Raw genomic sequence first — 27,772 nt, 5'->3', positions numbered from 1 at the left:
GTATTGCCATTACTCATGCCATTCAGTTTGTGTAAAGATATCAGAGAGAAGGTCCTGCTGTGATTAAGTTACTGGTCAAACAGCCAGAACTCTGAGCTATTGATTCAGATACAAGAAGTGAATAAATGGTCAGTAACGTCTACGGTAGCTGGAGAATTTAAACTAAAGTAATGAAATAAACCTGGAATTCAAAAATAGTTTGTCTTATTAACAACAAGCACAAAGTTACCAGAGTAAACCACACAAAATGCTGGAGGAACTCAGCAGCTCAGGCAGCGCAGAGGCCATCTGCACCCAGATACACACTCACATCAGGGACAAAGTGCCAATAACTCTCTTGGGAGCATCATGGAAAAATCTTCTCCCCCATTACGAAGCAGAAGTTATACTTCAGGCTTGCTTTGTACCAGAGTTCACTTTCCACTGCTCCATTTTCAGCAGAGTCCTCTTCACAACTTGGATGCTGCCTCTTTTTTTCAGTATTGAGTTCATACTGTCTGTTATTTTTCCTGTTTATTGCTCATAGCTTTTTCTAGAATTGCAGGGTCGACTCCAGGAAATATTAACTTGTTTTCAGCCAGCCATCAACCACCGTTGCCAAGTAATTACTCATCAATGCAGACAATGGCCAAACATGTTGCCAGAGGCCCGAAATAGAGTAAAACATGAAAGAGAAAATATAAGTTGTGCACAAAAATAACTGCTACAGTTTGAGCCATTGTAATGTCTATGCGGTGACAGTGCACACCCACCATCTTCTTCCATTTGGTGGAGAATGTGCTCTGGTGCTTGTTGCTTGCTACCCACACTTTTTGTTCTTTACATTGCGATCCCAGTCCTGTTCTTGATAATCGAAAGCGGTCGCATAAATGAATAGAAACACTTCAATTTCACCAAACCTTTGAGAAAGGTAGATACATATGACAAAGATGAAACTGATTGAAAAGTCAAAAACGTAACCTTTTTTTTTGAAATCAAATGAGAATCAATGATGACTACAATGATTTCCAAGGGAGATAGAAAAGACCTTCGACATACAGTATGCAGTACAAAATACATTCAACCTGCAAAGGGTTTCTAGAATTTTCACACATTGCTTGCTAATTTTTCCATCTTGGTTTCTTATTGCAACACCACAAAGCAGGCCATTTAAAAAATGCCTGTTCAAATCTTCATGGCAAGACTCTGGATTGTTTACAGTTTTGTTTCTCGATGGGATTGGGATGGGCAGGCTTTACTGCAAGACTGCATTTGTATTTTCAGTCAAGAGTTAGGAAAGTGACGGGACTGAAACTGAGTTTTCCACTTTTGTAACTGGCGGTGCTTTGTAGCTGTATTGCACGTCAAAAGCAATGTTATACATCCTCTGCAACCGTGGTTGACATTTTCATCATCCACCCACTCAAACACACCTTTCAAGAGCTTGTCTTTGATACAGGGAGTGTTACTCGGTTACCCATGGGGATTATATCAACCTTTATTACTTGATATTCTGAATGATTCAATGTGTAAAGGAAAGTGTGAATTTCTATTTCTACAAGTATTTTTCACAATCTGGAAAATAAATAGTGCATGCAAGGTCTGAAGGGAAGCACATTCACTTCTTAACTTTGGTGAACCTATTAAAGTGTTAGGATTGTCCCGTGTTCAAAACCTCTGCCTGCTATGTATGAGTTAAAATGGGAATTCCAGCCTCTATAAGACTGTTGGTAAATTGATGTCACTCAACTATTAAAATGCTGACTGTTTAGAATCTGCCGTCCTCTGAATGAAATGAAACAGAATGGAAATTATCTATAATGATGCTGTGACCCATGAACAAGAGTGCAAGGGGTGGAGGATACAATTACATTCTACAGTGCAAGAAATATATGTAGTTATCACCAATTTATGTGGTATGGCAGTAAGAAGATCTTGGGACAGAGAGTGAACCAATAAGCTAAATAAATTTAATAAGTGCTGCTGGAAGGTTTTGGCCTGAAACGTCAACTGTACTGTTTTCTATAGATGCTGCCTGGCCTGCTGAGTTCCTCCAGCTTCTGTGTGTGTTGCAATAAGTTAAAATTGGTTCTCTCTGCATTGTACAAATTATATTAATCTTTTCTAAATATGACCTCCCTCCTGTAATGTTGCTGATCTTAGCCAGACTACTTTTAGTGGGCATTAATCTGAAATAGGGACTAAAAGGGAAACATCAGTAGTGTCACCTCATCCTCCATTCTGTCTCTGAAAGCAAGTTCACTGAAAGTACTTGGAAGAAGTCCAGAGACAAACATTAGGTCTGATATGATTATATAATGAATTTCATGTTATGGACTGGGATTAATCTGAGGTTTAAGCACTGTCTGATTCTGATCTATTTCATACACTGTGCAGTACATCAGCTCATCTTAATTTTAGTTATAGAAAAATAGTCAGCACAGAATTAATTAAGGGCTGTAAATTAATCCAAGGCTTCAGATATTTGCAAATTATTTGATAAGTGCTCTTCATATCACATAAATCCAGAGATTAAATTTACACGCTATTTTTAGACACAGATGCAACAGAGGACATGGAGAGAGATAGCAGAAATATGATCTTGAGATAGAGAATCGGCTGTGATCACACTGAATGACAGAGCAGGCTTAAAGGGTTTACTCCTCTTTTCTATGTTTCCACTCACTCCTGGGCACCTTTCACCTTATTATAATTGTTTTCCAGGGTTTTCATTAGAGCAGGTTCAACTCTGTAGAATTAAAGCTTAAAACTCTCAAAGAACACAAGCTGATGTGTACTGATCAATAGGCTTTCAACCCCATCCCATATGCAAAATTTGTAAATCTGTAAAGATGTAAATTTACCTGACAACTGCTGGAATTGCTGCCAATGGGAAAGAACTCCTCAAATCAGCTTTTTTCCTTTGATGTTGTAAGGCCTAAGAATACCTAAGAACAAAGTAAGTGCAATTAAGAAATGGGCACTTAGTTAGAACAGGTATCAATCTTTGTTGCAATTCAGTGAATTTTGAAAGCAAATGGAGTTGTGCATGCCAAAAGTTAAAACAATTTGCTCCTAGGGTTATGCAGCTTTCTAAGACTTTCACTTTAATCTTTATTAATTCCTCATTAAAATTTGCTTTTGTCATTTATCCTCAATTTTATCTTTGTAAATTATACAATGGCATCTCCTCAATGGTTTGCTCTGAAGCATTCCTTGACTATGAGGTAGCTCGCTACAACCTTTTCAGGGTATCACTGACAAGCAATCAGTGCAAGACATGCAGATAACAAGTAGGCCTTGAAAATGAATTCAAAGTACTTCTAAAATGTACTTGAAGAGCATTCTGAGGAGTCAAGAACAGGAGTAAGTTTCTTTGTCAGCTGAAAAGCATTTCCTTCAACTAGTCAACTAGATTCCCAATTATTTGCTGTATCCACAAGTTGTCCATTTTTGTTTTCCATACATCGACCTGCCAGAGCCCTTTGGAATTTGTATCCTTAGCCTCAAATTATAATTTGTTTCCTTACTCTACCTTCCAAAGTGAATTACCTTATGTTTCCTCATATTATTCTCCATCTGCCAATTTCTTGCCCTCTCATTTAATATGTTGCAATCCCTCTGCAGGTTCTTTCCACCCACCTCACCACTTGTTAACCTACCTAGCCATGTTTCTTCAGTAAATCTGACTACTCTAGGCCTCATCACATAAACCATCAATATGAGTTATAAACAGTTGAAGCCTCAGTACTGATCAATGTGGCATCTCACAAGGTGGGTCCATTTATCCTGACTCACCATTTTCTTTTCTTTAGCCACTCCCCCCTCTATGTCAAGATATCTCCCCCAATCACAGGCACTCATCTTTTATATAATGTCTTGGTGAATGTCTGCCTAAAATTCAATTACACTTCATCTGTTTGTTCCCCACTCATCCACCCTGTTGTTACATCTTCAAAGAATTCTAATATGTTTTTCAAATGCAAATTGCCATTCATAAAATGATGTTAACTCTGTTCGATTACCTTATGATTTTTCAAATGTCTTGCTCTTAATTCCTTCATAACCCATTGCAGCATTTTTCTAATTACAGATGCTAGGTTAATAGTTTGTTGCTTTCTGTCTCCCACCTTTCTGGAATAGCGGAGTTTTATTTGCAGTTTTCAAGTCCTCCGGGACCTCTTCAGAAGCCAAAAAATTGTGGTAGCTTATAAGTAATGCAGCCACTTCTCTGAATGTTCTAGGACATAGGCTGGGGATTATGTGGGTCTTTAGCCTTATTAGTTTGCCTAGTAATGTTTTATTTCAAAATTTTACATTTATTAAGTTCCTCTCTCCCTATAGCCCCTTAATTATCTATTATTATTGGGATATTCATTGTGTCTTCTACTGTGAAGAGGCATCCAATGTAACTTCCGCCATTTCTCTAATTCCCATTATTATTTCACTGGTCTTATTTATTAAGGGACCAATGTTCATATCCTTGATTATCTAAAATCAACCTTTGCCAGTTTCACTAAGTACCAGTCTTCACAATTATTTTCAGGATAGCTTGTCAAATTCAAATATGCTTTCCTTTTAAATATAAAGCCATGGGATTATGTGTTGTGACATTTTGCTGCTATTACAAAAATACTGTAGCTGTCAATGGTAAGGAGCCATGACTCAAAAGCCAGGTTTCAGAGATCACTATGGGAGTCTTCAACAGAAAGTGCAGGAGATGTTTAATGCAGAGTATGGGTGGGTAGTTTAAGGTGGTACACTTCACCTAGTGCATGCATTCCCCTCATGTGCTTCTATCGGACGGACACAAGATCCTTGTTGCATCCTAGTCTTCTCCAAGTTGAAGCATTAACGGTCAGATGTTCCCAGGAGTCAGTGATGATGATTTTTTTTCCCAAGGATGCTCTGTGGACAATCTTGAATCCATTTCTCTCTCTACCTTGTGATCGCATCCTGTGTCAGAACTTCTGCTTTGGGAGACAGATGTTGAGTATGTAAGCATCTCTTTTTTCAATCCCAATTCTGGCTTCCCTCTAACCTCTTCCCTTCTCACTTGCCTATCATCTCACTCTGGTACCCCTTCCTTCTTACCTTTTCCCATGGTCCACTGTCCTCTCATATCAGATTACCTTCTTCTTCAGCCCTTTACCTTTACCACCCATCACTTCCCAGCTTCTCAATTCAACACCTTCCCCACACCTACTTTCACCTTGCCAGCTTGTTCTTATTCCCTTCCCCATCTTATTGTGGCTTCTGCCCCCTTTTTTCCAGTCTTGATAAAGGGTTTTGGCCCAAAATGTTGACTGTTCATTCTCCTCCATAAATGGTACCTGAGCTGCTGATTTCCTCCAGCATTTTGTGTGTGTTGCTTTGGATTTCCAGCAATTACAGAATCTCTTGCGATGATGCAAACATCATGGCTGCGCACCAGAGTGTAGTTTGGGCCTCAATGCTGAAGACATGGTTGTTATTGACATTCACTAGTCATTATTTACATTGTAGGAAAAGGTTTGATTAGATAAAGAAATTAATGTCACATATGTGCAGAAGTGCATTTTGTACAACCCCCAAAACTGGCAATACTTTGAGTAACAGTAAAACAAGATTTATGATTGTGCATTTGAAGATATGCTCCCATTGTACTGTATGTTCACATGACATGATTCTCAGGGAATTTAGTGACAACATTTTATTTGCTTCAGGGTCTTTGGCTCCAGGCAAACTTCCTTTTGTTGAATTATTCATGACTGGATTCTTTGAAAGCTTTTGATGCAGCATTCAGCAAGAGAGAGAAAGGGGTAATTAGAAACAAAAGCATACAGAAAGTAAACATCTATTACAAATTTGAAATTCATTTCCTTCTAACTTTCCTCACAATATTGGTGACTTCAGGAAAACTTAAAAAAGACAGTTTATAAGGTTAGGATTTCATAAATACATGATCCTGTTCTAATCATAAATGCTTCCCATCTTAATCACATTCTTTCCAAATGATGAGATGTTATAAAATTTAAGCCTGAAGCCTATTAGTTTTTGAAACTAAATGGGAAAATGATTGCTATTGCAAATATATTTTTGTTTTTCAACTCAGCAAGATGCACAAAAATCTAATATGCACCGGTTTTTAATGCTTGTCAACTATTAATGATGATTCACTTCTCCCTAAAAAATTCAATTTAGCTCTTTAGTTAATGTATTTCCCACTATAGGAAATCCAAAGTAAATAAGATGGATGAAGGCCATGTTGTGTCCTTCAAAATATTGAGGAACTTATGATTAGAATAAAATCATACATCAGTTTGAACCAGTTCAGGCCCATCAGGGAACAGAACTGCAATTTACTGAAGTAATGGTTAATGCAGTTAATATACATATTTTGACTGCAAGTCCTCATTTATCTTTCATTCATGACTGCAAAATAACTGCTAAAATACGAGCCAACAGTATTCTTAATTTGAAAAAGAATGTTGACTGGAATGGTATTTCTGAATCGTTTTAAAATGTTGTCAGAAGGAAACAAATATTATATTCAGTGAAAGAGTTTCTCTGTATACCATGTGCAGGGACCCATTCAGAAAAGAGAAATCATGAATTTTTTGTAAGGCTGGCACAGGACAAGCCTTGAATAGTATTGATTGATCTTTACAAATGTAAAAAAACACTAATGAATCAAAGTATATCAATTTATTACAGTCTCACTGAACCAACAGATGTGCATTTTGATTGCTCAATACTCAAAGAACTCAAAATGACATTGTTAAGTGTGCACTTTTCATTGAGAAAATTGCTTTCTAATACAATTAAACACTTTTGGCTATTAGTCTGGATATGTCAATCCATCCCAACAAAATGTTTAAAATCTATTTTTTTTTCTCAGGCTACACTTCTAATTAATGGAATCAACTGTATATAAATTCACTCATCATTCCTGAGTAAATAGAACAGAGCTAAATTTCATTTCTTGAGAAAAAGATTTTTGGAAGGTATTTTCTAATATTCAGCTCATTGACGTCAAATTTCAGCCATTTGTTCTATCTGGTACACAAATGGTTTTGAAAATGCAACAATTCAGGATAGATTGAACAGTGATATGCTGCATGCAGCAGCACTTAACAAAGCGGAATAGTGATAGAGTAGACCATGGCTTTCTGCTATCCAGTCCCTGGCCTCAAAAAAAACTGGACCATGAAGCTGCACACCATATCCCTGCTCCCTCTTTATTCCCTCCTTGCAGGATTTGCCAGTATCATTTCACCAACTATTCTTTTTTTCTCCCAATACCCTCTTAAGTACAATCAAAAACTTCAACTACTTGCTGGTGATGGATGCCCTAACCTGCTAACAAAGGTTATTTATAAGCTGGTACACTGCTTCACTGCAAAAAATAGGCCTAGGTATTTCTCAGGTGCAGCAACTTACAACATCATAAATGCTGGAAGGTACTGACTGTGAGTCAGAAACTATATTAAATAAAGGACGAGAAGAACAATGGGAGCTTCAGAGATTTAGTTTCATGAAGTTCCTAACCCAAGAGTGGCCTTAAAGACTTTAAAATCTAGATTGCTGGCATATTGTTTCACAGAGTTTGCCAACTGAGTTCCCAAATAGCAGTTTGGGAGCATTTACAGGGTCACTCAAATAATTGCTGCATTGTGTTGTCTATATCAGGTGGGACTTCCTATACACTTCTTCATGGACTCCCAGGCGCGTACATCAAACTGGCCAGAACCTTGATGAAAGCAGGCCCAATTGCCATGTTTCTTCCTGCCATTTTGGCAATTGCTGCACATTAGGTGCATGTTAAGCGGAACAGCATTGGCTCTGATAGTGCCAAGAAATGGAAATCACTGTTCAGACTATGGGAGTAATGGTCAAATGAGACATTTTTTCTTTCCAATAGACAATGTTCCCTCTAATTCTTTTACAGCTTCATAGACCAACCATTGCTATGAGCAGGAAATGTTTACATGGCCAGAAAGTAGTGTGGCACTTTATAAACAGTAAACCACAGCTGACAGTTTATTATTAATGAGCTATTGACTTCCACTCTGTGTTTATTGTTACAATTTGTAGAGCATTGTAACTTGAAACACTGACAATGTAACTACGTTAAACACCTAAAATGTTTCAAAGTAAAAGTACTTTTATTTTGTAAGAAATTTATGGATAAAATTTATTAACACAATTAATTAGTGTATTTCACAATTATATTAACATAGATTTCAAAATTATTTTAACATTATATCAAAGAAAATTCCAGCTGCATGGTGACAAAGGCTATGTGCATGGGAGCATTTCACTTTCTGCATGGCCATGCATCCACATAGCTCAGAGGGAACAGTGCCAGTAGATGCTACTAGTACCCTCGCAGTGTGAACAGATATTTACTTCCAGCAACATACATCAAAGTTGCTGGTGAACGCAGCAGGCCAAGCAGCATCTATAGGAAGGGGTGCAGTCGACGTTTCAGGCCGAGACCCTTCGTCAGGACTAACTGAAGGAAGAGTGAGTAAGAGATTTGAAAGTTGGAGGGGGAGGGGGAGATCCAAAATGATAGGAGAAGACAGGAGGGGGAGGGATAGAGCCGAGAGCTGGACAGTTTGCACCAGATGAATGTGAAACTTTGATGTCGGATTGGTTTCTGACTGAGGAAGGCAATTATTCACAATCGGGCTAACAGCATTCAATTACTAATGGTGCTGAAGAAATTGGAGGAATGTCTGATTCTCTTCTTTGATTTTCATGTGCTTTGACCTCTGTTTAGATTCTAAACACAAAGCCATACTAAATGAAATTGTAAATTGTTATTTATGTGTTATTCTAATGTATCTATCAGGCATCTCAGAGCATACTGCTTTTGGTTACTTTATAGAGAAAATAGACTCCATATCAATAATCCTGGGCAAGCTGACTGTGGCGTGGTTGCTACTTGAAATGATTGGTCCCACTATGTTTGATTGCCTTAGAAAAAGTCTTCACATCACCTGGAGAGTTGCTGACAGTCTCTGACGTGGTCTGGATTTACCATCCAAACTCAAACATCCTCAGCCACTCGTTTGACTTGCTGCCAAAGAGACACTAAATCCAGACCAGTTTACAGAGTTTAAATTATTTCAGTCCTTAAATCACTCCCTCTACATCTAGGCCAGTGAGGCAGGGCATGGATTTCAGCAAGAAATTGTTTCTTACAGGACTGAACACTGAGGCAGAATTAGTAAACTCACAAAGGACACTCTCCTGACCTGCTCTTCTTCATGTGAACAAATACTTTGCTGGTTTTTCATTCTTTTCCCCCATGAACAAATGAGATTGCTCAGTGATCTGGTAGATTTGGAAGTACTGTATTTCACAGTACAGATTCACTATATCGAGTGAGTTTCAACTTCACAACCTTCTGGCTCAGAAGGAAGAATGTTAGCAATGAGCAAAAGTTAACAACTTGAAGTGGTTGGAAGACGTTAAAAATTGTGCATGTCAAATCCAACCAGTTCACAGCATTTCATTTTATAATATATCACCTTGACTTTTCCAATGATTAAGCTACGTATATCACTTTTACAGATAAAATCTAATATCTCATATTGAATGTGGCAGAACTAACAATTACTTTCAGTACTCACCCTTTGTTCCTTTTATACTATGAAGGAGAAATAGAAAGTTTCAGATGATGATACTTAATAATGAGAATCAAAAGGAAGAAATAGAGCTGATTGTAACACAAGGACAAGACTGGAACCTTTAGTCAAAAACTTGTATAGGAAGTATGCCATCTGAAAATAAGTAGAAAGGATGTTCCTGTTGTATCAGAACTGTGATGATCAGCCTTGTAAAAATTAGACACTTCTATGTGCAAGTCAGATAAGTTATTGAAAAGATATCAGCTTGATTATATACATTGAAACAATATTAACATGATGTTAGGAAATGAGATAGAATTCATGAAATATACAATGGAAGTTTTTTTATGAATTAAAAAAAATTCCAGAAGTGTAGATGAGAAGCTTACCTAGAAATTTAGTTTCTTTTATGATCTGTGCATCTTTCTGCAGCATACCACTTTGCAGCAGAATTACTTGGAAGCTAGTGCATAAACATTTTGTTGGTGGTAAAACAGTCTCTGATAGATTGTCAAACATCTGTCTCTATTGTTCACTGAAAATCGTTATCAGTATCATCGGTGTCCTCAAAACCGCAATATGATAATGTAACTTACTTTGTGCAGAGTTTAACCCACATATTTCATATTTCCTTCAGAAAACATTCAATTCAGTTATGTTGCCGGTGCATTCATATTATATTGTCAAACTGTTAGCAAATCTTAAATCCTGCATTCTTCTCTTTTCATGTAATAGCTACCCTTTCAATCCCTGTTCTTTTGGAGAAATTGTTAATCGTTAGGTCAATCCGTTTTTAAAGAGTCCTTCACAAACTTATGGCTGATTGCACAACGTTAAAATATTTGTTATGGAAGATAAATTATTCTCAGATTGGGGAATGCAATTTAAAAGATGCAGTCACAGAAGCAGCTCATTTTAGGTTCCTTCCCTGATGTTCATTTTAAATGTAGTTAATAAACTGGGAGCAATGTGAAACATGGGGCTGACTTAGAATCTTGCAAGTAGTAGCAGCCGGAGTAGGCTGAATAGCCAATCTGTTGTAAGTGAGGAAACAGTTTCGATAGGTCTCAAAGGCGAGGGCTCTGGACACAGTCTTGGTCGTAAAGGATTTTATTTACAGAAGGCAAACGTGGGAAAATGGCAACAGAAGCAACACATGCACGCACACAATTTACAGTAGTCGGATCAGCAATAAAACACGCAGACAATTAATAAAATCGCGTGGGAATGAAGTACACGCACAGACAGACACACACACACACACACACACACACACACACACACAACCAAGGGAAAAGTCAATACCATACCCGACACCCTCGACTCTGTGCGGGCACAGCTCTTATGATAATAGGGACGATACCCACACCCCTAACCCTATTCAAAGCACAACTCACCAATGGCAGGGTGGTCCCTCGGAGGTAGGAAAAAATAGAAAGGGTCAAGCACGTGGCTTCCTTTATAGTGCAGCAGGGCTGATGACTCCAGCCCTGGTGATTCACAGGGAAGCCGATGGCTCGGTGCCAGCAGGGTTAAGCTGATTACAAAGGTCAATTGCCCCAGGTCAAGTACAAGGCTAATTAAAGGGGCCAATGGTTAGGTGTGCATTGATGGGCGAGGAGGGGTCAAACCTTGATTGGCAGGTGATATGTCTTTTGACCAGGTAAGTAGGCAGTGCTGTCACGTGACTGTCACAACCCCTCCAATACAGCTATTCAGTAAGGTTAATTCCCTACCTTAGCACCTCTTTCCCACAAATGCTATTAATTTCTTGATTCTTCGGAGTTTCTCAGTCTCAACCAACATTCCCTCTAATTTTTTTTTGACAGCTGCATGGACCAACCATTGCTCTGAGCAGGAAATTTTTAAACTAGCTGAAAACTGTGTGATACTCAATAAAACATTATGTAAAAGAAAATTCCAGCTGCGTGGCAACAAAGGCTATGTGCACGGGAACATTTCAGTTATTGCGTTGCCACGCACCCGCACACTTGGAGGGAACAATGGTCACAGCCTTGAAGACATTTAATGACAAGGCCTCAACGGGGTGGAGAATTGTACGGGGATCCAAAGAAGGGAGAACTTCCTGATTTAGGCTCCAAGTGTCCAAATTATGTTTCCTCTCTAACCAGAGGAAACATCACTTTAACATCTGGCTGGCCTTACTTGTTTCAGTGATATCAGAGAATTGATTGTACTGGTTAGTGTTGCTGCCTCTCAGCTCCAGCGATGCAGGTTCATTCCTGACTTTGGCACTCTGGTTCCCTCTCACTTGCCAAAGTAAGTGAATCAGCTATTGTAAATTACCCCAGTGTAGGTGAGAGGCGGGGAAATCAGCATTCAGGGGTGAGGAATATGATGAGAATGCAAGAGGGAATATAGAAATAGTATTCTGATAGGTGTAGATGGTGTTTGATGATCTGTGTAGACAGGTGGGTCAAAGGGTCTTTTATCTGAGACACACCTCATTTACCTCACAGTTCAGAGAGTGGGGACAACTTCTTTCCCTGAAAAGGGATAGCAGTGTTTCTCTGAAACTATATGGGTCATCGCCGAGTAATCAGATTACCACAAGTAAAGTGTGCCAGTATCTTTGCTTTCTTAGAAAGGTTAAAGAGGTTTGACATGTCACCCACCGAATGCTCTCACAAACTTCTACAGATGTACTGTTTAAAGAATGCTGGCTGAGCAGCAGTGTGAACAATGGTGGGAGCACCTGAATCACTTCAAGATCACATGAGGGTTGTGGAAAGTAGGTCTGACAGAAGGGGCTGTAATATTGCAATGGAAATCATTCAACACAAGAGCTGCAGGAGCAAAGGTTGCTCCAGCTCTGAACACAGGGTTGCTCACCTTTCAGTAAGCCTGAAGAGTGGTACTCTCCCAATGAGAGGGACACAAAACACAAAGAAGTTTTCACGTTGTGGAGGATATTTAATTAGCAGTAGTGATGGAGAGTAGAAACAATAGTTTCAAAATTTCACTCTTTATTATGGAAACCACATCTGTCAATTGTTCTACCATGGGAATGGATGCATATAATCAGAGGTTTAGTAAGCTTATATTATCCAAATGGTATTCAACTGATAATGTACCAGAGTGAGAATCAGAAAACATTAGGACAAATGCAATATGTAGTCTTCTGCAATGGCAAAGGGGAAGGCTTCTGACGATTATAACTAACAAGAAAAAATCTGCAGATGCTGGAAATCCAAGCGGCGGGGGGGGGGGGCTCTTTCTGCTTTCCATAGGGATCGCTCCCTATGTGACTTCCTTGTCCATTCGTCCTTCCTCACTGATTTCTCTCCTGGCACTTATCCTTGCAAGTGGAACAAGTGCTACACCTGCACCCACACCTCCTCCCTCACTGCCATTCAGGGCCCTAAACAGTCCTTCCAGGTGAGGTGACACATCACCTGCGAGTCTGTTGGCGTCATATACTGCGACTGGTGCTCCTGGCGTGGCCTCCTGTATATCGGTGCTGAGCACGTCTGCCAGAAGAAGCAGAATCTCCCAGTGGCCACCCATTTTAATTCTACTTCCTATTCCGATACGCTAATCCATGTTAAACTGTCGCGATCAGGCCACACTCAGGTTGGAAGAACAACGCTTTGTATTCCATCTGGGTAGCCTCTAACCCCTCAAACTACTGGTAATGCCCCACCCCTCCTTCACGATTCTCCATCCCCTTTTCCCTCTCTCATCTTATCTCCTTTTTTCTTTCTTGCATGGTCAGAATCCCCCTTCTCCAGCCCCGTATCTCTTTCACCGATCAGCTTCTTGACTCTTTACTCCATCCCTCCCCCTCCTGGTTTTACCTATCACCTTGTGTTTCTCTCTCCTCCCCACCCCCACCTTTTAAATCTCCTCCACGCCTTTTTTTTTCTCTCCACTCCTGCTGAAGGGTCTCGGCACGAAACACCAACTGTACTTTTTGCCATAGACGCTGCTGGGCCTGCTGTGTTCCTCCAGCATTTGTGTTCATGATAATAACTGCCTGTCAATATATCAACCAGCTAGAGAGAGAAAAAAAATAAACATATATTAAAAATGCACTCAACATGAATACGCCTATATTCAAACAAACCTTGAACTGTAACAAGAGGTGTTTAAGGATTTATGACAGAGATCAAAGAGTACAAATCTTGTATATAAAGTCAAACGCCAAGCAGATCTGCTGTAAACCCAGGCCAGCACCCAATCCACCAAGAACTGTGACAGAGAAGCTAAACAGACACTTGTGACCTGGAATATTGGTGGAAGTACACAGAATAATTGGGTGAAAGCTATAACAGTGTACTGAAGATCATCCAGCTCTATAGAATGACCTTTACAAGAAATGTAGATGACAGGAAATGTCCACAGGCGTCTCAGGACTTAAATGTTAAATTGGCAAGATCAAAGGTCTCCAAAAAACTTGAACTGACCCATGTTCAGGCGGACAAGGAGAATCAATGATGTTTGACATTCAATTGCTGAGAGGGTTTGTACAGGATGGGGTAAAATCATCACCTTAAGTATTGTAATTGACAACGAATCAGATACTGCAGAGGCACAAATGTTATTTATGCAGTCATTATGATAATCTTACTTCAACACCACTGAAGGAGGAGAAGCTTTGCCCACTGGAGGAAATGTTCAGAGGATATCATCAAAATAACAACAAGCTGAATAAAAATGCAAATTCGCCTGTGTGCAGCTGAAGTGATTTACTTGGAATTGCAGAAAGCTCGGGAAAGCTGCACTATGGGTAGGTACAAAAGAAGCCAAAAAACACCCAGCAGACACGTATTAATGATGATGAAAGAATTTCTAAGCTGCAGGAGAGATTGCTCTCTTAGGGGGAATCGCACTGAAACCTATTGAATATTGAAAAGCCTAGGCAAAGTGGATATGCAGAGGATGTTTCCTTGTGTGGGGGAGTCAAGGACCTGAGGGCACAGACTCAGAATAGAAGGATGCTACTTCAGAACATAAATGAAGAGGAATTTCTTTAGGCAGAAGGTGGTGAATCTGTGGAAGTCATTATCACAGATAGCTGTGGAGGCCAAGTCATTGGGTATATTTACAGTGGAGATTGATAGGTTCTTTATTAACAAGGGTGTCAAGGATTATGAAGAGAAGGCAGAAGAATGGGATGAAAGAGACAATAAATCAGCCATGATGGAATGATAGAGTAGACTCAATGGGTCCAATGGCCTAATTCTGCACCTATGTCTTATGGTCTTATGATTCAATCTAATCGAACACCACCCCCAACACAGCCCTTCATTTTTCTTTCATTTATGTGCCTATCTGTGAGTATCATAAATGTCATTAATATATCTGTCTCTACCACCAGCCATTCCATGCACCCACCACTCTCTGTATAAAAAACCTACCTCAGACACCCTTCCTATAATTTTCTGCCATCACCTTAAAATTACTCTGTCTCATAATAGCCATTTCCACCTCGGGTAAAAAAGGCATTGACTATCCACTCTATCTATGTCTCTTATCATCTTATACACTTACATCATTGCTGCCCTGGGAAAAGGTGCTGGCTGTATACTCTGTCTATGCCTCTTATCGTCCTATACACTTGAGAAGATAAGCTTTACCTTTGCCAGTGAGGGTGTTCCCAATGAAGTCATATTAGATGATGGCCCACTCTTCAAAATGTCTCAATCTGAACAGTTGATTGTGGACAATGGATTTACTTCTGCTCATTACTCATCTTCTGCTGCGGACATTCACAAGAGACAGATGACATTGAAGAAGCACGCTATGAACTTCAACATGTAACATTAAGCAAAGCTTCTACTAAGCTACTCGTCAATGGCAAACTGTGAGAGATAATAAATCAGCCATGCTCTTTGAAATGTATATGCACTCCTGTTGAAATGCGGATCACAAGAGAGTCGGAATGCAACTCAGAAAGAGGCTTATCAAATTCAATTTGGCAGGGAAAACAGAAGAGAAGCAACTAAACCAAAAAAAAGAATCACACCACACAAGTGAAAAGAAGAGCTTCAGAATTCAGACACTGAGATGTCATGGCTGTGAAGGCTGAGGAGATAGTGGAGGAATATCATTCCGAGAAATCTCTTGTGTGATGTCTACATTGACCATTGATCCTTGCAAACAATACATGAGAAAACAACAAAGGTTGTAAGATCATAAATGTTTCTGAACCGAGTCCAACTATTGTTTAAAAGGGATCAATGTGTTATTTTTCTCATAAGACTCAAGCTGAGATAACATTGTTCAGAAAAAAGATAGATGATACACCAAATAAATCAACAGCTTCAACAAAGGTAACACTCGTGCTATTCCAAAGGCAACAGAAGTCTGTGATTCTGATGAGTTGGTCAGTTGCTCTTCTTACATCATAATAATAAAACATGAAGAGGAGTGGTATATAGTTGAAACACTGATTGTTCTCTCTAACTTTCTTTTTACACCTGCATGGACCAACCCTTGCTCTGAGCAGGAAATTTTTTACACAACCCGAAAACTGCATGGTATCTTAATAAAAAATTATATAAAAGAAACTTGCAGCTATGCAGCAACAAAGGCTATACGCATGGGAGCATTTCAGATACTGCGTTGCAGTGCACCAGCGCAAATTACAGGGAACAGTACCTTAAGATGTCATGCCTTTAAGGATTATGTTATGAGCATCATAACATTTGGAGATTTTTTTGAGTTCTGATTGACCCATAGCCTGGGAGAAACTTCATAAATTGACATTACAATAGTGGAGTCCAGAATATGTTTCTTCAATGCTTCCTATTCCATGTGAACTAAACTTCCTGGTTTCTCCATTTGAAAGTGAGTGGTAAGGAGAGGTGAAATGGTGCTTCATTTTATTGCCCTCAGTGAACTACTCAAATTAAGAGGATATAAAATGTGTCTTGGACCTCAGCAATTGGATCCTCAGTGGGAGACTACAGTCTGTACAGATCGGTGATAACACCTTTTCCTCATTGACAGTTGACACAGATGCACCTCGAGTATACGTGCTTAGCCCTCTGCTCTATTCTCTCTGCACTCACAACTGTGTGGCTAAATGCAGTTCAAGCACTATCTATAAATATGCGCGACATTGCCACTGCTGGTAAAATCTCAGATGCCGTATCTGAGATGCACAGGAGTGAGATGGATCAGCTGATTGAGTGATGTCACAACAGCAACTCTCGCTCAGCGTAGGAACAAGACCAAGAAATTGATTGTGGACTTCATGAAGGGAAGTTGGAAGAACACCCACTAGTCCTCATTGAGGGGGTCATGCTATAACGGGAGAGCAGCTTTAAGTTTCCGGGCGCCAGCATCTCTGTGGATCTATCCTGGGCCCAACACATTGATACAATCACAAAGAATGCCAATGGCACTACTTCGTTGGAACCTTGAGGAGATTCTTGCAAATTATATAGATATTTGGAAGAGAGCATTCTCATTGGTTGCACCAAAGCCTGGTATGGAGGTGCCAATGCATAGGATCATAAGAAACTGCAGATCACAATCCTCCCCATCACTGAGGACATCTTTAAGAGGCAGTGCCTCAACAAGGCAGAATCCATTACCATCTAGGACATGTCCTCCTCTCCTTACTACCATTAGGGTGGAGGTATGAGAACTTAAAGACCCACACTCAGTGATTAAGAAATAACTTCTTCCCCTCCATATCTGATTTCCAAATGATCCAAGAACCCATGAACACAATTTTGTTATTCCTTTTTTAGCAGTATTTATTTATTTTGCAATTTATGGTAATTTTATGTCTTGTACTATATTGCTGCTACAAAACAATAAATTTCACATCATATATAACAGTGATAATAAATGTGATTCAGAATCACTTCTGGGTCACTGCCATTAAGGCTCTCTGTTGCTCTAGTCTGGCTCTTCTGTACCTGAATTTTTGGTGCACATAGCACTCCAGATTTACAATTGATCAAATTCAGATTTTTGCCACATGCACATTGAAGCATACAGTGAAATATGCCATGTACCTTAACAGCCAAGGACGTGCCAGGAGCAACCTTGCATATTAGTATGTATTAGCACATCGGTATGCATATATCAAGTCAGTATGGCATTTGCTTTACTACACAGAAAAGCTTTAATATTTGAAAATGGACCTGTAAACACATCTTCACATTGTTCACGAAACATCCTTAAATATGGTTGGATTCCATTCATTCTCAACTTTTCCAATCTGTCTAACACTCTTCCAAGCAGAATTAATTTATTTTCATAAGTACCTCCTGTAGTTGGCAGCTTGGCCATTTGTTCATTACAGAGGACTCTTTTGCTGAGCAATGAAATTCAGTCCCTTGCGAGGGGTGACATAGAATCAGGAGATATAGAGTCAGTATGGATTGAACTGAGAAATTGTAAGGGCAAAAAGACCCTGATGGAAGTTATTTACAGGGCCCCAAACAGTAGCCTGGATATAGGGTGCAAGTTGAATCAAGAGTTAAAATTGGCAAGTCACAAAGCTAATGTTACGGTTGTTATGGGGGATTTTAACATGCAGGTAGACTGGGAAAATCAGGTTAGTACTGGACCCCAAGAAAGGGAGTTTGCGGAGTGCCTCCGAGATGGATTCTTAGAGCAGCTTGTACTGGAACCTACCAGGGAGAAGGCAGTTCTGGATTTAGTGTTGTGTAATGAACCGGATTTGATAAGGGAACTCAAGGTAAAGGAGCCATTAGGAGGTAGTGACCATAATATGATAAGTTTTAATCTACAATTTGAGAAAGAGAAGGGAAAGTCGGAAGTGTCAGTATTGCATTTGAACAAAGGGGATTATGGAGCCCTGAGGGAGGAGCTGGCCAAAGTTGACTGGAAAGATACCCTAGCATGGACGACAGTGGAAAAACAATGGCAGGTATTTCTGGGAATAATACAGAATGTGCAGAATCAGTTCATTCCAAAGAGGAAGAAAGATTCTAAGGGGAGTAAGGGGCGACCGTGGCTGACAAGGGAAGTCAAGGGCAGTATAGAAATAAAAGAGAAGAAGTATAACATAGCAAAGATGAGCGAGAAGCCAGAGGATTGGGAAACTTTTAAAGAGCAACAGAGGATAACTAAAAAGGCAATACAGGGAGAAAAGATGAGATACAAAGGTAAGCTAGCCAAGAATATAAAGGGGGATAGTAAAAGCTTCTTTAGGTATGTGAAGAGGAAAAATTAGTTAAGACCAAAGTTGGGCCCTTGAAGACAGAAACAGGTGAATTTATTATGGGGAACAAGGAAATGGCGGATGAGTTGAACAGGTACTTTGGATCTGTCTTTACTAGGGAGGACACAAATAATCTCCCAGATGTAATAGTGGCCAGAGGACCTAGGGTAACGGAGGAACTGAAGGAGATTCACACTAGGCAGAAAATGGTGTTGGATAGACTGATGGGACTGAAGGCTGATAAATCCCCAGGACCTGATGGTCTGCACCCCAGGGTACTTAAGGAGGTGGCTCTAGAAATCGTGGACGCATTGGTAATTATTTTCTAATGTTCTATAGATTCAGGATCAGTTCCTGATGACTGGAGGGTAGCTAATGTTATCCCACTTTTTAAGAAAGGAGGGAGAGAGAAAACAGGGAATTATAGACCAGTTAGCCTGACATCAGTGGTGGGGAAGATGCTGGAGGCGATTATAAAGGATGAAATAGTAGCACATTTGGATAGCAGTAACAGGATCGGTCCGAGTCAGCATGGATTTACGAAGGGGAAATCATGCTTGACTAATTTTCTGGAATTTTTTGACGATGTAACTATGAAAATGGACAAGGGAGAGCCAGTGGATGTAGTGTACCTGGACTTTCAGAAAGCCTTTGATAAGGTCCCACATAGGAGATTAGTGGGCAAAATTAGAGCACATGGTATTGGGGGTAGGGTACTGACATGGATAGGAAATTGGTTGGCAGACAGAAAACAAAGAGTAGGGATTAACGGGTCCCTTTCAGAATGGCAGGCAGTGACTAGTGGGGTACGGCAAGGCTCGGTGCTAGGACTGCAACTATTTACAATATACATTAATGATTATTGTATGATGATAATGAAGGGATTAAAAGTAACATTAGCAGATTTGCAGATGACACAAAGCTGGGTGGCAGTGTGAAATGTGCTGAGGATGTTGAGATAATGTAGGATGACTTGGACAGGTTGGGTGAGTGGGCAGATGCATGGCAGTTGCAGTTTAATGTGGATAAATGTGAAGTTATCCACTTTGGTGGCAAGAACAGGAAGGCAGATTACTATTTGAATCGTGTCAAGTTAGGAAAAGGGGAAATACAACGAGATCTAGGTGTCCTTGTTCATCAGTCACTGAAAGTAAGCATGCAGGTACAGCAGGCAGTGAAGAAAGCTAATGGCATGTTGGCCTTCATAACAAGGGGAGTTGAGTATAGGAACAAAGAGGTCCCTATGCAATTGTAAAGGGCCCTGGTAAGACCACACCTGGAGTATTGTGTACGGTTTTGGTCTCCAAATTTGAGGAAGGACATTCTTGCTATTGAGGGAGTGCAGTGGAGGTTCATGAGGTTAATTCCCAGGATGGCGGAACTGTCATATGTTGAAAGATTGGAGTGACTGGGCTTGTATACATTGGAATTTAGAAGGATGAGAGGGGATCTGATTGAAACATATAAGATTATTAAGGGATTGGACACGCCAGAGGCAGGAAACATGTTCCCGATGTTGGGGGAGTCCAGAACCAGAAGCCAGAATTTGAGAATAAGGGGTAGGCCATTTAGAACAGGGTTGAGGAAAAACTTTTTCACCCAGAGAGTTGTGGATCTGTGGAATGCTCTGCCTCAGAAGGCTGTGGATGCTTTCAAGAAAGCGTTAGATAGAGCTCTTAATGATAGTGGAGACGAGGGATATGGGGAGAAGGCAGGAACGGGGTACTGATTGTGGATGATCAGCCATGATCACAGTGAATGGCGGTGCTGGCTCGAAGGGCCAAATGGCCTACTCCTGCACCTATTGACTATTGAGAATAAAATATCCCAATATTCACAGAGTCTCAGCAGAATATTATTGTTTCTTTATTTACATGTGAAGGTCACCTTTAAGAACCACTTGCAATTGGCAACCGTGTCAATAATCTTACTGGGGGCTTGATTATTAACCTTTACCTTACTTTTGCAATTACTGTTTTTTTCAGATGAAATACCTTCATCATGTAGCTTGGCTTTGCAATCGTGTGAAATGGGATAGACTCAGAACTGAATTAGCTGTTCAAAGCTGGGCATCATGAAGGACTGTGGAAATATACATCAGCACATTTTCTTCCTCTATATGCCCCACTCTGCAGTCACAAACAAGACGAACGATTGAGCCAAAGAGGCCGCTATTCCTCACTTCCATGCCAGCTGTTCAAGCAACTCTTCTGCCTCTTCTTCGAAAAGGCAGAGATAAGCTTAGTTAATGGGCAAGTTCTTGGCAGATGGAATATAATGGAAAACAATTTGAAGTTCACTTTGTTAGAAAAAAATAGAAAGCTATACTTTTTTAAAAAAATGGTAAGTTCAGAGAGATCTAGGTGTCACTGTTACACAAATCACTGGAAATTAGCACACACCAGCACAGCTGACAAATGGAAGGATTTAGGTACAAGATGACAATTTTGAGCACTTTAGTCAATCTGCACTTGCAGTATTTTGCACATTTCTGGTTTCCCTGCCTTAGGATAGAAGGAATGTTCTGTAGGTCTACTAGGTTGATACCATATTGTATGAGCAGAGATGAATCAATCTTCACCAGAACCCTGTAGAAGCAGAAGAATGAAAGTTTTAGGTATAGAATAAAATTCATTTTCACAGAATTATGTGGGTAAAAAAAGTAAATAGATCAAAGAAAAATTCATTTTTTCAACTTGTGTTTCATGTGTTGCAGCTTTGCATTGTAGGAAATTGCAACAAGGATGGTTCTATTGGAACACGGGAGGCCTATAAGATGAAAACTGATGTAGAGGCAAGGCAGAACTGGAGCTCTTCAAGACTTAAGTGTTTTAAAATAGATTAAATATTTTTGAGATATTCAAAAAGCCTATTAAAAATCCTAAAAGAATTATAAAATAAAACAAAGATATAAAAAATTTAACTTGGTAGAGAACATGAAAAGATCATGAAATATCTCAAACATACCACTGGAAAATTTACAAACTTCCACAATTAAGCACCTTTAAACACTTTAAAAAAATCAAAATTAAGAAGACATTGAAGATTGTAAACACAAGAGATTCAGCAGATGTTGGGAATCTAGAGAAATATACATAGAATACTGGATGAGCTCAGTGGGCCATGGTAGCATCTATGGAAAAGAATAAAGAATCGATGTTTTGGCCCAACACCCTTCATTGGGGTTAGAATGATAGGGGGAAGAAGCCAGAATAGGAAGGTAGGGGGAGGGGAAGGAATAATGCCCTTTTGTTAAGATTTTAAAAATATATTGATTCCCTTATTAGACCTGACACTGGATTGTTGTGTGAATTTGTAATTTCAAGGCAATTAGCACGGGGTCTCTCTTCGTGGCAGGCGGCCAGCGAGAACAAACTGGAGGAGAGGCTGTACTCGGTGCTGTCGCAAGATCGAAGAAGATGGAGGTACATAGCTGCCAACCCCGGATTCGGGACGGAACCCACCGACTGACTGACTCTCTTCCTTGGCCAATTTCATGAGGAATCTCATATTACAATGCGATCCCAGAGTGAATGGCTCAGAGCAACACATGCACTTATGTAGTTCCACACATCTATACAAGAATCCCAGAGTTGCTGTCAGTTTCACAGTAACAGCAACTGTTGACAGTTTTGCTGTCAGTACTTCAGATAATCTGGTACAATATTTCACAACAATATCTTTTCTTTAGATAAAAGCCAAGTCAAAATGATTTCCCTTTTCTCCCTTTTGCTGCTCAATATTTAATTTGATTTTGTTATGGTTGTGGTTTTTGTGGATGTGCTGTATTTTTTTTTGTTTGTTTGTAATAAGTAATTTATAAAAAAGATATATAAAAAAATGATTTCCCGAAATAGTCCATGCCTTTGTTACTCCCACGCTGGACAATTCCAGAGCCTCCTTGGTCATTCTTGTCTATTCTATCTAGGTCTATGTTCACTATTGGGATACATACATTACCGGCAACCAGAAACGTAGTGCCCATACCCAATGGCCGGGAGAAGGTGATAAGCCACTTTCACAAAGCATTGTAGTTCTTGAGGTCAAAAGGTACTTACCACTGCAGTTGGGTTGCAAGATTTTGAGCTGGTAACAAAAAAAATGACGATCTGTTTCCCTATCAGGAAGGTCTGTGATTCTGTGCACTTGAGTTCATCTAAACTTTGATCCTAATCTCATTCAGACATTGGCCTTTGGCTTGCTTGCCCTCATTGGGCTCTGGTCCAGCAACACCACGATTCTAAAATCATTGTACAACAATCACTGAAAATGCTTATCATCATCATTCCCTTCATTTCGCTTATCATGGTGATCTTCTCTAGTTCCCACTAAAGTAGGCACCTTTTCTAATTTTCTCAGAGTAATTCTGTGAAACCAGCTTGGGGCATTCCTCCATATAAAAGTATCTACTTGCTATGAAAAAAATGCTTGAAAATGATTCCCATCCCCACCCCAACAGCCCTCTTACTGTTTCCCTATTAATTTACATTATTTAAAACTACAAAAATATCTGAGGACCTGTGGTTTGAAGTATGACTGTACATGTTTAACTGAAGGAAAAAAAAATCATTATATTGCTTAGAAGAGAGTTAGCTGCCTCAGTCACCCATAACTTTACACTTAATGATGTCACTTGGACTCCTCTAAACACAGTTTGAAAGCTGAAGGCCAACACTCCTGTATTTTAATCCTTTTGGCTCTGCAACACGACCCAGTACAAGAACCCCTCCACCCCCCGCAAACAGTAGTGAACTCAATGAACTCAGTGGTTCTAAAGTAAGTCAAGTATGTTTTGATAACAATGCCACATGAATGAGACTAATGTACACAGAAGCTCGTTATATTCACAATTGCTTGTCTCACATTGTGCAATATCCTTACCTTGCATAGAAATGCACAAGATATACCCCCCTCCAGACCTTTTCTTTAAACTTTGATAGACTTGGATGAATTGGATCCATTTTCTTAGGATAAAGAATTTCATTTCAGTGAAACATTAACAACTTTATGCCTGTAAAATGTTTGAATAGAAAAGATGCTAAGAACACTACACGTCAAAACAAAATTCTTGTGCGGGTAGTAAGTGGCTGACTCTATAGGTATTTGTTCCCAAAAACGTTTGTTTATCAGATAGATCTACATCTAAGTTGTTTACCTGCCTATTACACTGCTGGCATTTTGGGCTGCAAAGAAAGATATTAATCTCTGGCAGTGTTCAGGGCTTCCTTCATTGTGTCGGTAGCTTCCTATTGGTTTCACTGCTGTCAATCACGCAAGTCCCATGTGGAAACTCAGGAATACTATCGCATTCAGATGTAGAGTGATACTTCTTGGCTGTTCCCATAATGACTTTGTCAGTGTTGTTAGCCCTGAGCTGAACCCTTGAACCTGGAGGACTGTTGGACCACTCTTAGTCTGTCCTCTACCCTTTTATGTGGTTGGCATGAGTGACCCTACCAAGAGCCAAAGCATAAAGCTCCAGCCAACATAGCTCTCTGGGTCACTGGGGCATGGAAGCCTCCAAGCCCTACGACAAGGGTGTAGCCTTCTTGGAGGATATCTACATGTAAGGGAGGCACAATAATTTCCCTTTACCTTTGATTTTATTTTGACAGAGGGGTCTATCAAAATCCATGTTTAAAATTCCTGTGTAACTAATATTGATGCATACAAGATGTCTGGTCATTTCACATTTATATTACTGGTAAAGCTAACAGGAATATTTGTGTTGGCATATTTCTAATGATTGACACAAAATTTCTGTTATGCTTCAAGTCTGCAGTGTAAACCATTTTCAAGTTGCACCACACCAGCCAGCTAAGGATCATGGGACAGCACCCTTCTCTAAATGCACAAAAATAGTGGACACAAGGGGCTCCACCATTTCCAGGTCACTACCTCCAGTTCATATATTATTTAGTTTACAATTTTTTTTACCATTTATTTCTCATCACATGGTCAAAATCGAGGACCTCCCTACCTGACGGATTCTCCAAAAGTCCCACCATGGTTCAAGAAGGTGGCAACAGTTCCTTATGTCAGTGAGGGGATGGGAAATAAATGCTGGGCCTCAGCAAACTAAGAATGAAGTAAAACAAGATATTTATGTGTCTTTTCATTTCAAACAAATGCAAACAAAATTGGCTGGATTACGATGAAAGAAAATATTTTGAGATAACAATAGGGAAGGAATGGTGCAAGTAGTCATGAAGATATTCTTATTCATGGGCACCGTGAGCTAGAGATGAGAAACACAGGATAGGTTCTGGTAAATCCTATGTATATGAAGAAAAAGACATGGATTTTTATAATGTCTTTTCTGCGCTTTCAGGACATTTTAAGCACTTTACAGACTATGAAGGGCTTTTGAAGACATGTCACTAGGAGAGCTAGCAACTGGTTTGGAAACCACAGATTTCCACAAACAACAATGTGGGGATAACTTGACCGTGTGTTTTTAAGTGATGCTTGTGAGAGAGAGACATTTCACATCAAGGTAAACATCATCGATATTCTATGAAATGGTGCCATGGAATCTTATACATCCAGAGCAGACAGGAACTCAGTTTAACGTCACACCTAAAAGGAGGCACCTAGTACAACATGGCTCTACTTTGGTGCTGCATGAGAGCGTCAGCTTAAATTTGTGTTCTTAAATTACAAATGATTGAGTGCTACAGATGGCCTTAACGTGGGACAGGCATGGCTCACAGAATTCAAGAAAGTATCAAGCAGAACTTTTTCCATAGAGAGCAGTTGGAAGATGGAATTTATTACCACATGGAATATTTGAGAGGATTAATTAGATTCATTTCTGACAGTACGATGTGAGAGCATGAGAAGTCATTCAACAGTAGTTCTTGGCACTGAGACTTATTTCAACAGCTTATTACAGTGTCAGCATTTTCTGAGCACAGATGAAAATCAAATGTCTTGTAGCAGCTACGTTCTGCACATTTTATTATAGTTGTCGGTAAGAGAGGTTGTTACATTCTGCACTGATTATTTTTGTATGTTCAGAGACAATGCTGTCTTCTCCACTGGTTTCCATTAATATTGATCTTATTCCTTTCAATGAAACAAGTTCATGATTTATGGCATAATCTATGCAATCAAAGGGTCCACCCAAAGTCTTGAAGAGCTTAAAACATGCATAATTTATTTCACTTACCAAAGTAACAAACATTTCTATTCAGTTCCCATCTAACATTACAGGCATTTGTCAAGCACCTTCACTCCATCACCGGAACAGCCAGGATCTCTCAGTTGCCACCTATTTCAATTCCACTTCCCTTTCCCACACCAACATGTCTGTCCATGACTTCCTCTAGAATCATAGAGCCAGACAGTACTACAGCACAGAACCAGACCTTTTACCCATCCAGGCTATGCTAACCTGTTTTACTGCCTAGTTCCATCTACTTGCACTCAGACCATAGCCCTACATACCCCTCTCATCCATGTACCCATCCAAACTTGAGTGTTGCAATTGAAGCCACATTCACCAATTACACACTTGCACCATGCTATGAGTGAAGAAATTCCTTCCCCCCCCACCCATCAGGCTCAAGCCCAGCTTTTATCCCATTTCTATCAGATTATTGAACCCTCTTGACCTCACAAGCTGCCTCGCTGTGACCTAGCATCTTACTGTCTGCCTGCATTCACTTTCTCTGTACCTGTAACATTATGTTCTGCATTCTGTCATTGCTTTTCCCATGCACTATCTTGATGTGCAGTTGTGATGGTGTACAAAACAAAGATTTTCACTATATATCAGGGTAAACTGATTTACCAATTGAATATTCTTTAATTATCACAGGGCCTTCCACTGTTGCCTTCTCGAGGCAGCACCTCCTGCAGATATGACTGATGGTGGGGGAAGGAAGGATGTGCCCGCGATGTACTGAGCGAGTCCTCTTCTCTCTGCAATGGGAACCTGATGGAGCTTGAGGGAACTCTGTGATGCCACAATCAGCAATGCCGTGGATACAGTGGAAACTAACCAGCTGTAAAGCGCTGTTCTGCTCTTTCCTCTTCCTGCCTCAAACATCCTGTACTTGTAACCCACCCATGACAAAAAATTCCCCAGTAGGGGCTCGCAGACATAATCTGGCTCTTTCAATTGGCATGAGGTTCAGTGCAGAACCAGAGCCTCCTGTGATACGAGTAGCATCACATAGATGTGCTCGAATGACATTTCATTTTCTACACTACCATCGGCAACTGTACATCACAAGCGCTCCACCAGCTGCAAAGCAGTGCCGACGCCTTGAGATCCTGCGAGGCCTGGTATAAGTACATGTTCTTTTCCTGTCAAAGAGCTGCACCTCCAGTTCAAAGGTAAACAAGGCAACCAAAGAAATGTTGGTGCAGGTTACATTTCAAAATTGTTTATCAGCTGTTGCAAACTTTTGCAATCCTTCCTCTGAGCTCTTTCCTATTGCTTTCAATGAAGTGCATCAAAAATTAAAAAAAAAGGTTAAACATAAATCTACAAATCTTTGGGCTTGAAGAAAGGTCAGTAAGATATCAATTAAAAATTAACTTTCTGATTCAATTTCCATTCTGCTCCACTGGAACTATGATACTACATCCCCATATTTATATATTCTATATATATATATCTCCAGCTGTACAAACAGTGCAGTGAAGATTTGAATTGAATTAATGGTAGGCAAGTCTTTGTGAACCATTCCATAAAGGACATTCAAAACAAGAAAAAAAAGTCCTAAAAAGGAGAACAAATGAAGTCTTATGCTAAACATATCCTTGTCTGCTCTCAGCTTTTTCTGAACATCTGCAGCTCAGGTGCAGATCAGAATATGCAAGAATGCTTTTCATCATGATTCCCCTGTGTAAGAGTGCACAGCCAATTCCTTACGTTTGTTTATGGATTTGTCAAAGGTACTGGCTGAAGAAAATCCCATATAAAGTACGTCACACAATCAAACTGATTTGCTTGGAAGAACACTGTTTTATGTTTGCAGTGGAAGGGAGGTTT

General features: G+C 39.8%; 1 long non-coding RNA gene across 1 annotated transcript in view; it reads left to right on the top strand.

Moving 5' to 3' along the window:
• Nucleotides 1–22,537, top strand: part of LOC134347671 (uncharacterized) — a 65,290-nt gene extending 42,753 nt beyond the window's left edge. The window contains exon 3 of the long non-coding RNA XR_010018227.1: nt 22,095–22,537. This is a non-coding gene — a long non-coding RNA (uncharacterized LOC134347671). The remainder of the gene's footprint in view (nt 1–22,094) is intronic.
• Nucleotides 22,538–27,772: the final 5,235 nt, after the last annotated feature.

This window comes from Mobula hypostoma, chromosome 6 (genome assembly GCF_963921235.1).
Source record: "Mobula hypostoma chromosome 6, sMobHyp1.1, whole genome shotgun sequence".
Lineage (NCBI taxonomy): Eukaryota > Metazoa > Chordata > Chondrichthyes > Myliobatiformes > Myliobatidae > Mobula > Mobula hypostoma.
This window is presented reverse-complemented; position numbering and strand designations above follow the sequence as displayed.